Source organism: Sprattus sprattus, assembly GCF_963457725.1.
Source record: "Sprattus sprattus genome assembly, chromosome: 18".
Taxonomy (NCBI): Eukaryota; Metazoa; Chordata; class Actinopteri; order Clupeiformes; family Clupeidae; genus Sprattus; species Sprattus sprattus.
The window spans coordinates 12,327,715-12,341,075 of NC_137916.1; positions in this window are offsets into that span (position 1 = coordinate 12,327,715).

The following is a 13,361-nucleotide window of genomic DNA, read 5'->3' on the forward strand; positions in this document are numbered from 1 at the left end:
CTGGCATATATTTGCAGAGGAACTATCTTCATTGTATTATGTCTTGTTAATATTATTTTGAAGCATGGGCATATCTCCCACTGCCCGCAGGGCTAGCAGTTAATGTACTTATAGTTTCTCACTGCAAATAATCAGGGAGAAATCTTTATTATTATATTATTATTATTATTATTATTATTATTATAACCTTATTATATAACTTGAAATATCCAAGATGGTAGATTCCACATAAATCATCAACAAAGATAAAACTGGAAAGTAAACACTGAATGGTGTGGAGGAGGGTGCTGACAGAAATGTTGCTTGCGATAAAAAATATCTTTAATTCTGAATAGTTGTGTGTAATTGTAATTAATAGTAAGTAATTGTAATCAGATGAATTAAGAAGTTTAGAGTAATTATATTTCTCATTCAGATATAACCACAAAATGTGAAGATTATTTCAACATCTCTCACCTCTGCTGCAGGAACTTATTGGAGTACCTATATAAAGTTCTTTTGTAAGCACACTCAATTTTATTTAGTCTTAAAGTTTATTTAGTCTTAAGTTTATTCCTAAGGTTACTGGTTGTCCATTCAATTCCCTTCCCAGTAAAATCTCTGATAACTAAATGGTCTTAAAAATCATAGTGTTTTATAGAAAATTGCTCAATAGGCACTGCTCCACTTACCTTGGTAGCACCTGTAACTGTTGATGTCTCGCTGATGTTTTCCCCACTACACTTTCTCTCTCTGTCCTTGACTTGTTCACTCTGCCTCTCACACACACGTAATAGAACGAGTAACCACGCGCGAAAGAGAGATGTGATTTGCCTTTCAAGACTTCTGCTTTGCAGTGCTGGGGATTCTGGGGATTGTACCAGAGATTTGACAGAAAGCATCCATGTCAGTTTTAGAAAGGCAATATTTAACCCTGAACAGACATGTTATTGTTCTCTCCAAGTATACATTTTTAAATTTCAAATTTAAAGGGGAAAAAAGGTGAACCACATAGAAACAAAATATGTAAGGCCTAATGTTATATCCGCATATTATCCCTACTGAATAGGCAGTAAAAACATTTAAAATATTGTGAACAGACACTATTGGCACTTCACACTAATTGTGAAGTGAACACCACACTCTTAAAATACTCATTGATATCATCTCATGAGGCAGCAAACAAGCTTTTGAAAAGGTAAACCAGTTCACACAAATTAGCCTCATAATTCATCATTTCATTTAGCATGTTTACATTTTAACTTCCAGCACAAAAGTGAGTGTTGCAACATGTACATTTAAACAGGCACATTTAGTGATTGGAGTCAGCTATACTGTTACATGTAGATGTGCATAATGTCCCAAAATAGAGACCTACAAATGACCAATGTCAACCCTTAGCAATAGCAATAAGTGCCACAGCAACCGTCACTTCCCCATTACTTACTTTAGATCTGTTCCAATGTCATATATAGCCCTAGGCACTAATCTGAAATAAAAGGCTTGACCAGTCCTACATCAGTGCATGCTAATTCAGCCTGCAAAGAAACAGTAAAAGTGAGATTTTACATTACATTTGTTCCTGTAAGGTATCAATGAGGCTATGTGTGAAGCATCTCACTGTGCTCGCTGCTGTCTGTGACCTTACATAGCAAAGGTAGAGGCTGTTGTAGACCACAGATGTTGTGAGAGCTAGTTCACCCCCACACCACAAAGGCACTGTGATATTTATGGTGATTGCAAATGTGATTTTTTTTTTCAGTCAGTATGTGGAGAAGTATTTGAAAGTTTTCATTCTTAAGGCATATCGGTTAAACATTTATTAAAGAAATCCCATGTGGTTGGGTGAGGTTAAAGTTGAGAAAAACGTTCTCCTTTCAGGTAAATGCCTATGACTTAACATCTGTAAAATAAAAAAAAATTACATACAGTACTTAAGGTAACCTTTAACATGCGTATACTGGCATACTGTACTTGCAACTTGTTCTACACCACCATCCACAGAATGTTGCTTGACGATCTTAATCTTTTTGCCAAGCTTTCTTTCAGGCTACATAGGTAATGTTCCCTATGCACTGTGTGAACTGTTTAGCACTTTTGCACATAAATGTTGACCTCAGCTGATTCTATGAACCACAACACTCATAGCTCTACTTCTCACACTTCACACGTCGCCGGCAAAGCTGGATGCATGGGCCGAGGGCAGAAAATGGCTGCTGTGTAAAGGCGAGCGTGATTCAATCTTAGCACCAGAAACTCGCAAAGCTGCACAGGTGGTGAGCAGCCAAACACAGCGCAACCAAAACACACAGCTGAGACTCTGTACTGTTTCTCTTTCTCTGCTTTCCTTTTTTTCTCATTCTCTCTCTCTCCTCTATCTGTCTCTATCTTCATCTCCTTCCCACAGTATCTCTTTATGGTTACTGTGGCTGGGGGCTGGTAGACAGCTCCAGGTTTTTGTCAGGCTGCAGGTGTGTGTGTGTGTTGGGGGGGTGGGGGGTGGTGCAGGCTGTAGAGATGGAGCGGTGGGCTCGGTGGGTTTGAGTCACAGGGGGGAGGGGGGGGGCAGGGTGGCGGGGGGCCTCATTCTACTCCATTTCTCGTCTCTGTCGCTCTTGCATTGTTGCACAAAACCTTTCTTTCTAGGAACTAAGGGTAGAAAGGCGTGTGGGTTAGGGGTCCCGGGGAAGAGGGGTTTTGTAGAGGGGGTTGGCAGAGAGAAGTCTACATTTGTGTTCATGCTCTTAAGTACATATGATGTGTGTGATTGAGTTTTTCTTTCATGGTTGCACAACTGTTCTGCTGAAGAGCATATTACAAAACAATTAGAGCTAAAGGACCAATATGTAAGAAACCTACTAAATCATAAACTGACCATGATATGTCATTAGAGATTAAGGTAACATAGTACACTGAAAAACTGGCTTCTCTGACAACAATGCTACAGCCAGTATATTCTCCTTTTAAAATATATTTTCTGGAGCAGAATTTCTGTTTGTGTTTTGTGATTTCACTCACTGCCCATTTCTCAAGTAGGCTACCATTTCGACACAGCTGGTTGCTAGATAAGAATGTGAACATAGTGTGCGACCGCCATGGAAGTAAGCTAATTAACTGGACCAACAGAGATACTGTTTGATTCTACCCAACCAAAAAGCCTCGGCATTCTTCTCCAAAGCTGCATGACCAGAGACGTAGCAAATTGTTTAAATATTGAAGTTACATTGATTTTTTTTTTTTAAATAGTAAAGTTCCATTTATTTTAAAGTAGCATTCCGAATCAATTGCTAATCGCTTACTATATGCTTGCGGGTTAAACTAACGAAATCTCTTGAAATGTGCTGACTTTGACATTATGACAAACTAGTTAGTCAACAACTGTCCTAACACAGTCAAACATCAAGCAAGTGCAACACAAGACAAAGCAAGACGGCAAATTAGCTACTTACTTGTTCGGCAGACAGTAAAAAATCGGGCGGCTTCAGGCAATCCTACATTTAGCAGTAATATGCCTACGGCACGGTGGCGATTCTCCATATTAAAAGTCATTGAAGCGCCCCAATTTTTTTCAAGCTGTTATTTAAAGGCACCCAGTGCAACTTTCGAGGCTTAAAAATAAACATTCAATTTCTAGTCTTTTTTACACGTAGTAAGTTTCAATAACTCCATACGATTACATATCGACATTCAAGGAGCAAAGATGAGACGTCGTTGTGTGGTGAGAACTGTTGGAAAATCGATAACAACAACAATCGCCGCCATTTTCTTTATTTTTTGTAACCTACAATAAATACAGCAGGATTCCAGTCAATGGAAAATGGCCTCTCCCCACCGGCGATTGTTGTTGTTTACGATTTTCTATCAGTTCTCACCACACAACAACGTCTCATCTTTGCTCCTTGAATGACGATATGTAATGGTATGGAGTTATTGAAACTTACTACGTGTAAAAAAGACTAGAAATTGAATGTTTATTTTTCATTGAATGTTTACATAAAGTTGCACTGGGTGCCTTTAAAGGTAAAACTGATCCTAACCCTAATCCTGAAGTACAATTGTTGCATAATGCTTCTTTAATGAGCCACTCCAACATTTACCTATGATCTGGCCCCCCAATGACCAGACTGAACGCGTTGAGTTTAATTTGAGCTTGAGACCCCTGCATTTGACAGATGGAGACAGCTAAGAGCCCAGAAGGATCTTAAGCTAGATGGCAAGTTGGCTCATTCCCTCTTGAACAGGTAAGCATTTAGCTTCAGCTAAGGTTAGCTCACCTTAGCTAGTTTATCACAGCTACTAGTAGGGATGGGCATTTCAAGTAGTTTCACAATTCCAGTACTTACGTTAATATGTGTGCTGCTGGGTTATCAAGGCAGTAAGTATTTGAAACACAAAGCCGGTGAAGCGATCTGTCTAACGCAATCATGCGAACACATGCTAATGTGCTACTATCAATCACACGGTTTCCTACCTTGGCAACAACCAACGTGACAGAACTATAGCCTATGACAGAAACTGTCAGTTTGACTCTAGATTTACATAATTTATATAAGTGATTACTCTATACATTGAAAGAATACTGACGTCCAAATGCAGTCACCATTGACCATCTTGGACAATGACCACCACCCACTGTACAGTACTTTTAATAGCATCTTCAGTGGCAGACTCCTGTCTCTGTCATGCTCATCGGACAGGCTGAGGAAGTCCTTTGTCCCCAGGGCCATACAGCTATACAACCATAGACATGTAAAGGTATACAACGCCACGCAAAAGAGGAGGGGGAGGGAGATGGACTTCTCTGCATGAGTCTACCTCAGTCTGCCCTACCCTTCTCATCTGACTTTATTCCATCCCACTGCCCATCCTTTTTTACTGGCAACACTAGCCCCTGGGACAGTCTTTACTTTGTTTTTTTTTACTATTTATATGACTTTGCACTATCCTCACTCACAAGCACAGGACTCTTTGCACTATCCACACATGCACATGAACACTCTTGCACTACTTTCCACTACTATCCTGTACCTGTAAACACCCCACCTCCTGTGTACTCCCTGTGTATTGTGTGTATTGTGTTGTGATTCATGTATGTTTGTGAGTTAAGTGTAAGCTACTGGATGACCTTAATTTCCCTCGGGATCAATAAAGTATCCATCTATCTAATGTTACTCATTTACATTTAGTCATTAAGCAGACGCTTTTATCCAAAGCAACATACAAGGAAATTGCATTTATACATCAGGAGCAGTTAGGGGTTCAATATCTTGCTCAAGAACACTTCAAGGACACTTACACACTTGGTAAGGAGGAGTGGGGAATTGAACTAGCGACCCTCTGATTACTTAACGACTCCTCTACCTCCTGTACCACTGTCTCTCACGCCCATCCCTAGATAGCTATTTATCTATCGTATCAAATATGTGCGAGTATGCAGGACTTGCACTCTCTCTTCTCTCTGTTGCTCTTCCTCTAGATCCCTCGCTGGCTTCACTTTACACTGGTGAGGGCACGTCATTACTTAGTTTGACATCAGGCTGTAACAAGGAAGAACAGTAGGCTACTACTCCAAAATAAATGTGAAATGATTTATAAGTTATTCTTTGAAATTGAGCAATATGTTTTCATTATCAGGGCCTGGAAAATATTAACTCCAACTGCAGAGTGTAGCCTATTTTTGGAGCCGTGGGCTTGGTTTTGGAATAACAGGCCCAGCTTTGGCCAACGTACATAGCCAGCCACCACGCATCTAGCTAACACGGACAGAGTATAAAAATACATATGAGCTTGTTTACAATTTGCAAAGGACTTGTTTTTACTTGCCATTGTCAAAGTTTTTGTTACGCTCGTCTTGCACTTGTTTGTGTTGGTTTGGTGTCATCAACCTGGCTATCCGGGTGAGGCTGGGGTCGAGTAATATTCAATATTGTGAATTCGGAATGCAGTTCTGATTTGAAATGCTTGGTTTCTGGGCTACATATTGCTCCTTAAAGTAAACACACACGTTACCAGTATGGGTCAGTGGACAGATGTGCATATTGCAGTGGAAGAATGGAAATCCAAAGTAATTGTTATTCAGACAAAAACGAATGTGCTGTTCAACAAGGTCATCATAAACTCAATACAACTCCTGGTAGATGATATTCTACACCCAAGTTGACTTACATGACCCTTTGTGCCTCAAAAAAGCATAAATTAAAATAGAAAAAGTTCTTCAGTTCTGCTGCTATACTAGTAGCGGTGTACATATTAACCAAGTAAATTCTTTTTCAGGATCAAAGCACATTACTTTAGTATACTATAGCTATAGTCTTTTAAATGAAAACAGAGTAGGCTTACAGATAGATATAAAGTAAAATAGCCACATGCCAACTCACTGATGCCTACCACGTGTTCTCAAGTTAACCTGTGATGTTTTTTTTTTTTTAATTTTAGAAAGAAACAAAAGTGGAAATGATGATCAAAAGGTGAAAATCTTGACTGATGTTTCCCACCCCTGGCCAATGTATGGATGGCCAAAGTCAGAATCAGGTTGTGGGGTGGAAGAGTAAAATGTAGTGGTACTTTCCCACAGTTTGTTTCTCTGTCCCCCTCTCTCTGTATCTTTCATTCTCTCCCTTTATTTCCGTTTAGCACCCACATGTTACCATATTTCACACTTTGCCTCCCGTCAGAAGTTTAAAAGAGAAGGTCAGAAGAGGAACAAACCTCTGTGCCCACAAGCTGAGCGACACAGGCCACAGTGAAACAGTCATCATAGCATGTGACATGTAAACGTGTCTTTTTCACTGACTGGCCAAACTGTTTCCCAAACTGTGGTATAACAGTGGCAGGTTTACTTTCATATTCTTGAAGTGATCCAAAGATCATCTAGTTGTCTATATGTTCCTTATGTACTTATGTTATGTTTCTATTCCTTATGAAGACGATTATTTGTATTTAATGTTACTTTCTAATTGTGGTCAGCATCCCAAAGAAAATATTCAGCTAGAGGTAAATCCACTGAAAGTTATACTCTTGACAGCTTCCTGTCTGCCAGTTTACACATCTCTGAGGTGTCCACAAGAGAAAAAAAGTGCTCCAGTACAATGTCACTTTTGCCATGACCTTTTAATAATTTGAGATACGGAGTTACGCAACACAAGATTTGCACAACATTTCTTCTCACCACAGCCACCTCAAATCTTAAAGTTGTATGTGGTCCTTTCTAGCATTCTTTAATGTGGCTTTACTTACTCAAATTTCCCTTTGTCATTGTAGACTTTGTGTCTCAGTAACCCCTCTCTCTCACTCGCTCTCTTTTCTTATTTGTCACTTTGAAAGCAGAGTGGGAGGGAAGGGGGTGTGGGAACTGTGAAACTCACCAGTACTCATAGCCCTTCTGCAGTACAACTACCTCCACAACTCAGAAGAGAAACATTCAGTTATTACCACTGGTAGGAAGATGTTGGTACACCTTCTGCCCCACTCACCAACTTGCATTTCCACCTTGATTCGTCAATATAAATACACAGATTGAAACCTTTTGTATTCAAATTGGACGAATATTCAGTTTCGTTCTCACTCAGCACTACGTTTATACCTGCTACGTCACACCCCACTTAGTGAGAGTGAATACCGGCCTGAACATTTGGTCCAAAAGATGGCAATGCATATTTCTTTAACTCTTTATGCTCATACACTCATAAACAGTTAGAGTGACCAGGTGTCCTGCTTAGTGTTGTACTGGGATAATTTTTCCCTGGTCATTTGGTTTCAATTGTCAGAAATAAGAACACATGGATGCGTTATTTACCCACCAGGCACATGAGCCACTTATGCCATTGTGGTATAATCTCTACCCTATTTAATAGCGTACGTCACAAGCAGCCCCCTGGCTCATACAAATGCAACATAGCCACACTTTCCTAAAAGTCTGGCTTTCATACAGTGACAGAGAGAGCAGTGAAGGTGATCATCAAGAGGCCGGATGGCCGTCAACTGTGCATACTGGGCGGGGGTTTGGGCAATTAACACCTCTTCTACGTTCCAAAAACAACAAAACAAACATTGCAGATAAAGTATAATCTACCAAGCGAAATCATTGCCACATGCTTTACATAGGGACAGTTGCCTTCGATGGGCCTGTAATGGCCAGAGAATGTTAGATGTCTATCAATAGACATGTGTTACATTAATGTGCCAGCAAAAGCTGTAGCCTGTATCTTTTATGGCCAAACTGGTGTGCTGTGGAATCGAGTAGAGGTCAAAGTACGGGTGTTTGCAAGCCAAAAGTCAGAATACAAATGTTTTCTTATTCAGTTAGATAGACATTATATCAAAGGTTACCTCTCAGTGTTGGTAACATGTCCCATATTGTCCCACACAAACATACTATTCCGCCTATATTTGTTCTGCTTTCATCTGGTCATCTGTAATCAGTTTCTCCTGACCTGCCTCTTTTCTGAGCTCAATACAATATCATTGGCAGTCATGACCTGCTTGTGGTGTTTTTGTGCTCAAGCCAGATTTGAGTGCAGTGTGCCACAGCATCCGTTCTAATTTCCTGATGGGCTGACTGGGCAGATCTGGTGCAGTTTAAGACTCTGTTTCCTGTTTGTTAACACATCATGAACCCTCTATTATATCATTAGGTGCTGATTTGTCGTGAGATGTATGACTTTTGTGGCAGTACAATGTATACGGTACAGCTCGCACCGATGACTAAGGGTAATTTGAGACTTCCATCCGGCAGAAGGTTCCGGGGTATCAAGACCAAAACCGTTTTTTTTTGGGGCTCACAAACAAGCCCCCTGCATCACAGTGTAAATTATTCATATACTGCACTATGCTAATTCCAATTTACTGCATCTTAGCCCTAGCCTGGGTGCCATCTGTTTGTATACGTTCCACTGATTGCTGCTTTCTCGCTGAACAAACGGATGGCACTCAGGCTATCTTAGGCCCCCTTTACACTGAGTCTAGATTCACTGAATCGGGTTCATTTTTGACACGAATCGAATATTTTAATTCCTTAAGGACGGAGCCTGGTAACGAGAGATTTGCGTAAATACGAAGCCATCCGATTGTGATGAACTGACTGTAGTACATACCCCACGCCTGCTGGTGGCTGTTTACCGCTGCTACAGACAACTGAAAAAAACGTGAAAAAACTTAGAAGAAGACAGGAGGACACGGGTAAGCAGCCAGTATACAAGCTACAATTAGCAATGTTTAGCCTAACCGCATAGCCTACATTTAATCTGCACAGTAATACATTATGGTGGTTAATAAAATCGGTGGTCAGAGCAGACTATAGGTTATGCGTATATATATGAATTATATTTTGTATTGATAATAAAGAGTTTGGAACAGTGCAACATGAAATGTCTGTGAGTTGTTTAAATGCCTTTGCTTTATTGAGAGGCTGACCTTGAGCATTTTCCATGAGGCTTTGCTCCGACCTTTCTACATTAATTTCTGAACAAAAAAGCAAATTAAATCGCTGGCCAATTTATATTTGTGGTAATGAAAGGTATGCAATGTCTGAATAAAAAGAATTAGATCAAGATAGGAGGCTAAACAAAAACAGTAGGCTGGATTGATGAAAGTGAGTTTGAGACACACCATGAGTGAGATGTAGAAAGACAACAAGTGTTATATATATTGGTTGGAGGGATGTAGGACAATGTTGTCATCAGGTTGCGTGAATCTGTGCACACGAACACCAGCCCCTGTATCGATTTAAATCTTCTCACTTTCTTCTCCCAAATCGAATCGTTGCAGATACCGTGTGCGGATAGAGATTGTTCGTCTACATGATAGGGCTATCTGTATTAGTTTCAGCTCGGACGCAGACAAACTCAACTCTGTGTAAACTAGGCTTTAGCCCCACACGTGCCTAAATTATTTATTGGTCTCTTTATATTGTTATCTCTTATATATTGTTATCTTTTATTCTTATTTTTAATGTTTTGTTTATATGTTTTATGTCCTATGCAACAACCACACCAAGTTAATTTCCTGTATGTGAAAATATACCAATGATTCTGATTCTGATATTTTCCCACAGATTTTTGTCTGTGATACATTCTCAGACAGAATACAAATTCAACCTTATTTAGTGGGCCTTATTACAGAATGATTAGGCCCTTTTCTGTAAACACAACCACCACCTCCACCCCAAAACACTCACATTCAGTTATCCAAAGTTACATTGCAGAGGCAAGTATTAAGCATTGGCAAAAATGAGTGTGTGTGTGTGTGTGTGTGTGTGTGTGTGTGTGTGCGTGCGTGCATGCGTGTGTGTGGGTGTGTGTGTGTGTGTGTGATCAGCATTTTAAGTGGCCCTTCTGTGAACCACATGTGAAAGAGAACAGGTTAGAAGTTCTTTACTTTCTGTTGTCTCAGTGCACAGCGTCTGTGGAATAAAGTAAGTCATCACAGAACTTTCACACAACACCATGCATAACAATGGGCTGGACCCCACCCTTGTCCCTCGGCTGATGGATGTCTATTTATATACATCTCTGTTTCTTCCTGATTAATGAGTCGGTAGCACTGAGCACTTTAGCTACTGAGACCTGAGAACGAGTGCTTAGGCGAAGGTGTGAATACTCTCACACACTCCACCCAAGCACACTACCTCTACCTATGCCACAGGCCTGAGCAAGAGTTCCCTCTCGCACACGCACACTCACACACACACGCACACACACAAACACTTTTGTGCGAATCTGCAAAACCTAAGCATGCACTGACAAACACGTACCAGCAAACCCAAAACACAGACCACATCTACTTGTAATTCCACACTGTCAAACATTGCTTCAGTGACCTAAACCCCTCATATCTTCACATTATTCACCAACACAGCATGTCTGTACTGTCATGACTTTAGCATATTCATGTCATGACTTTAGCATATTCAAACCGAATAATCAAGTCAAGGCACATGCGGGAAAGGCGATGAGGTCATGTCATTTTTCATCTGTCTTGGCAGAGACCGTGTTTCCACTTGTGATTTCACATTGTGAAAGTGCTGTCCCAAACTCCTCCTGGTTACAGTTAGGCTGTGCTGCACGCTGTGCACTTCTTCTGACATTACTGAAACTTACATTGGCATTCACAGTTTACCACACACACAAACACATACACTTGAGCTTTCTCTCACAAACAACCACACACACACACACACACACACACACACACACACACACACACAAACACACACAAACTCCGACACCAGAATGCACACAAACCCCCTCCCAGCTGTGAACTGAACACACTGAAACGGCATAATATGTAACGGATTATATTCAGAGCATCACGGGCCTAGATACAGGGAAAGTATTCCACACCTGCTTGAAGAAAATCTCTTTCAGATATACACAAAAACAAAGAGACATTTAAAAAGAAAGCCATCCAGGTGTCCCCTGCTACTGTGGCCTATGTCAGGAAGCTAACATTATTTTAAATATAATGATTATGATCAGCCATGAACACACTGACATAAAAGGCAGGTGCTCTGGTAATCACTGGGTACTAAACACAAAGACAGACAACAAATACAAAAAAAAAAACACTTCAAATGACAGGAAACTGATTGTATTTATAGATCATATTTTCGGTCAAAAAGGCATAACAATTGCAAATAAAATCCCGGTTCATTTTGGTGAAAGATCTTCAGTATATGTCTCCTAATATATATTTTGTATTGTTATTATTTCTTATGTAAAGTAGTATTTATTGTTACACCAGGGTTCTAAATGTCGCTTTGGACAAAAGCGTCTGCTAAATGACTAAAAGTATGTAATATGCCCGGGGTCCCATGTTCTGTTTTGTGCGTTAAGATGGATGGACTTCAGTGGATGCTTTTAGAACTTTTCTGTCGTAACATGATATAAACAACCACTCCCTCTGCTGTTCAAAAATCATGTTACAGTTTTCAAACACGCAGTTAATGACATGAGTTTTAAGTGTGCAGGTGCACGTTCTGCTCCTCTAAGTGGGTTTTACATATGCATTCTTTCCCTGAAGTTTTCCTGAACATTTCCGTAAAGGGGTCATGTATGAATAGGAGCATCGATCGATATTCAGGGACATCTGTACCCTCAATTTCCCACCTAAAGACATTTGACGGGAAATGCATTTATGACTGTGTTGTGAATTAAAGCGGTCACATTGCAGGGATCAGCAAGTAAATCCATCTGCCCCACGATGGACTGTCCCTTGCCCCATCTTTTCCAGCATTACCGTGTCATGTGTGAGAAGGCGCAAGTTCCTGAATGTAGCTGCGTGTATGGATAGTGAAAATCACTTGCGGTGCCTGAAAGGATATCCCAGTAATTTACCATAAACTATGAGTGAAAGTGGCTCTTGACTGCACATAAAACACTGAAGTATTCGCGTGCTGAATACTATTGGTAGAGAGCGCGTGTTTGCTAAAGATTGTGCGTCTATTTCTCCAGTGGTCTCGTTTTGCCATGACAACCTCAAAGGAGCCAAGAAACACGTGATGCGGCCGCCTTTCACATCCCGGATCAGCGCTCCTATTGAAGTTTGTGTGAAAGTTTCGGTCCACTCCCGAAAGAACCGGACTGCGCCGGACTTGAGGCATTGAATACGAATGAATAGTACTTTTTCGTGTTATAACATATAATAAACTGAACAACTCTGCATCATCTTGTCAAATGGATATTTAAATTAAAGAAACACTTCTGATCCACCAGCAAATTGCAGTAAGTGTAAAAAATGTATCAATGCTGCGCGAAAGTTGTAGCCTAGATGAAATTCTAGCCCATATCATTGCTATAGAATTATTGTTTTCTGTTTGCTGTACTCGATGTCAACAACTTAGAAAATCAATAGGGGCTCATTTTATGCTTTATCTGAGCACTGTCCATCAATTCTGTGAGCGTTAAGTTACACTGTTTACGGTTTCCTACACGTTAATAATTCCTCCTAAGTTAATCAGAACCCCTGGCAAAGGTCAGTCGTTAAGGGGTGACCCTACGGACCCACACCCCCCATTATTATCTGTATTCAGGGAGGGGTTTGAGCTGCAAGAATAGACATCTTTGTGAAATGTATACAAATATAAACTTGGCAAGACAACTGCTCACTTGAAGGCACACGAAATGCCAGTCTTATTGACTCCCCACGACCCTCTCACCCATCCCCCAACTGCAGAAAAGATTTAGACTTGGTAAACAAGTTGTTTTGCAGCCGATTGTATGCCAGCAAAACTTTTTTTTAAGATTGTGTGATGTTAGTCTAAGACTGCACAGTGCACACTCACAGAATTTGATTAAATGTATCTGTTCAGTGACAAAAAAATTCTTCTGCCCATATTTGTCTCTCAGCCCGGTTTCACTCCAGTTTGAAGTTGTAGCGCCTCAACA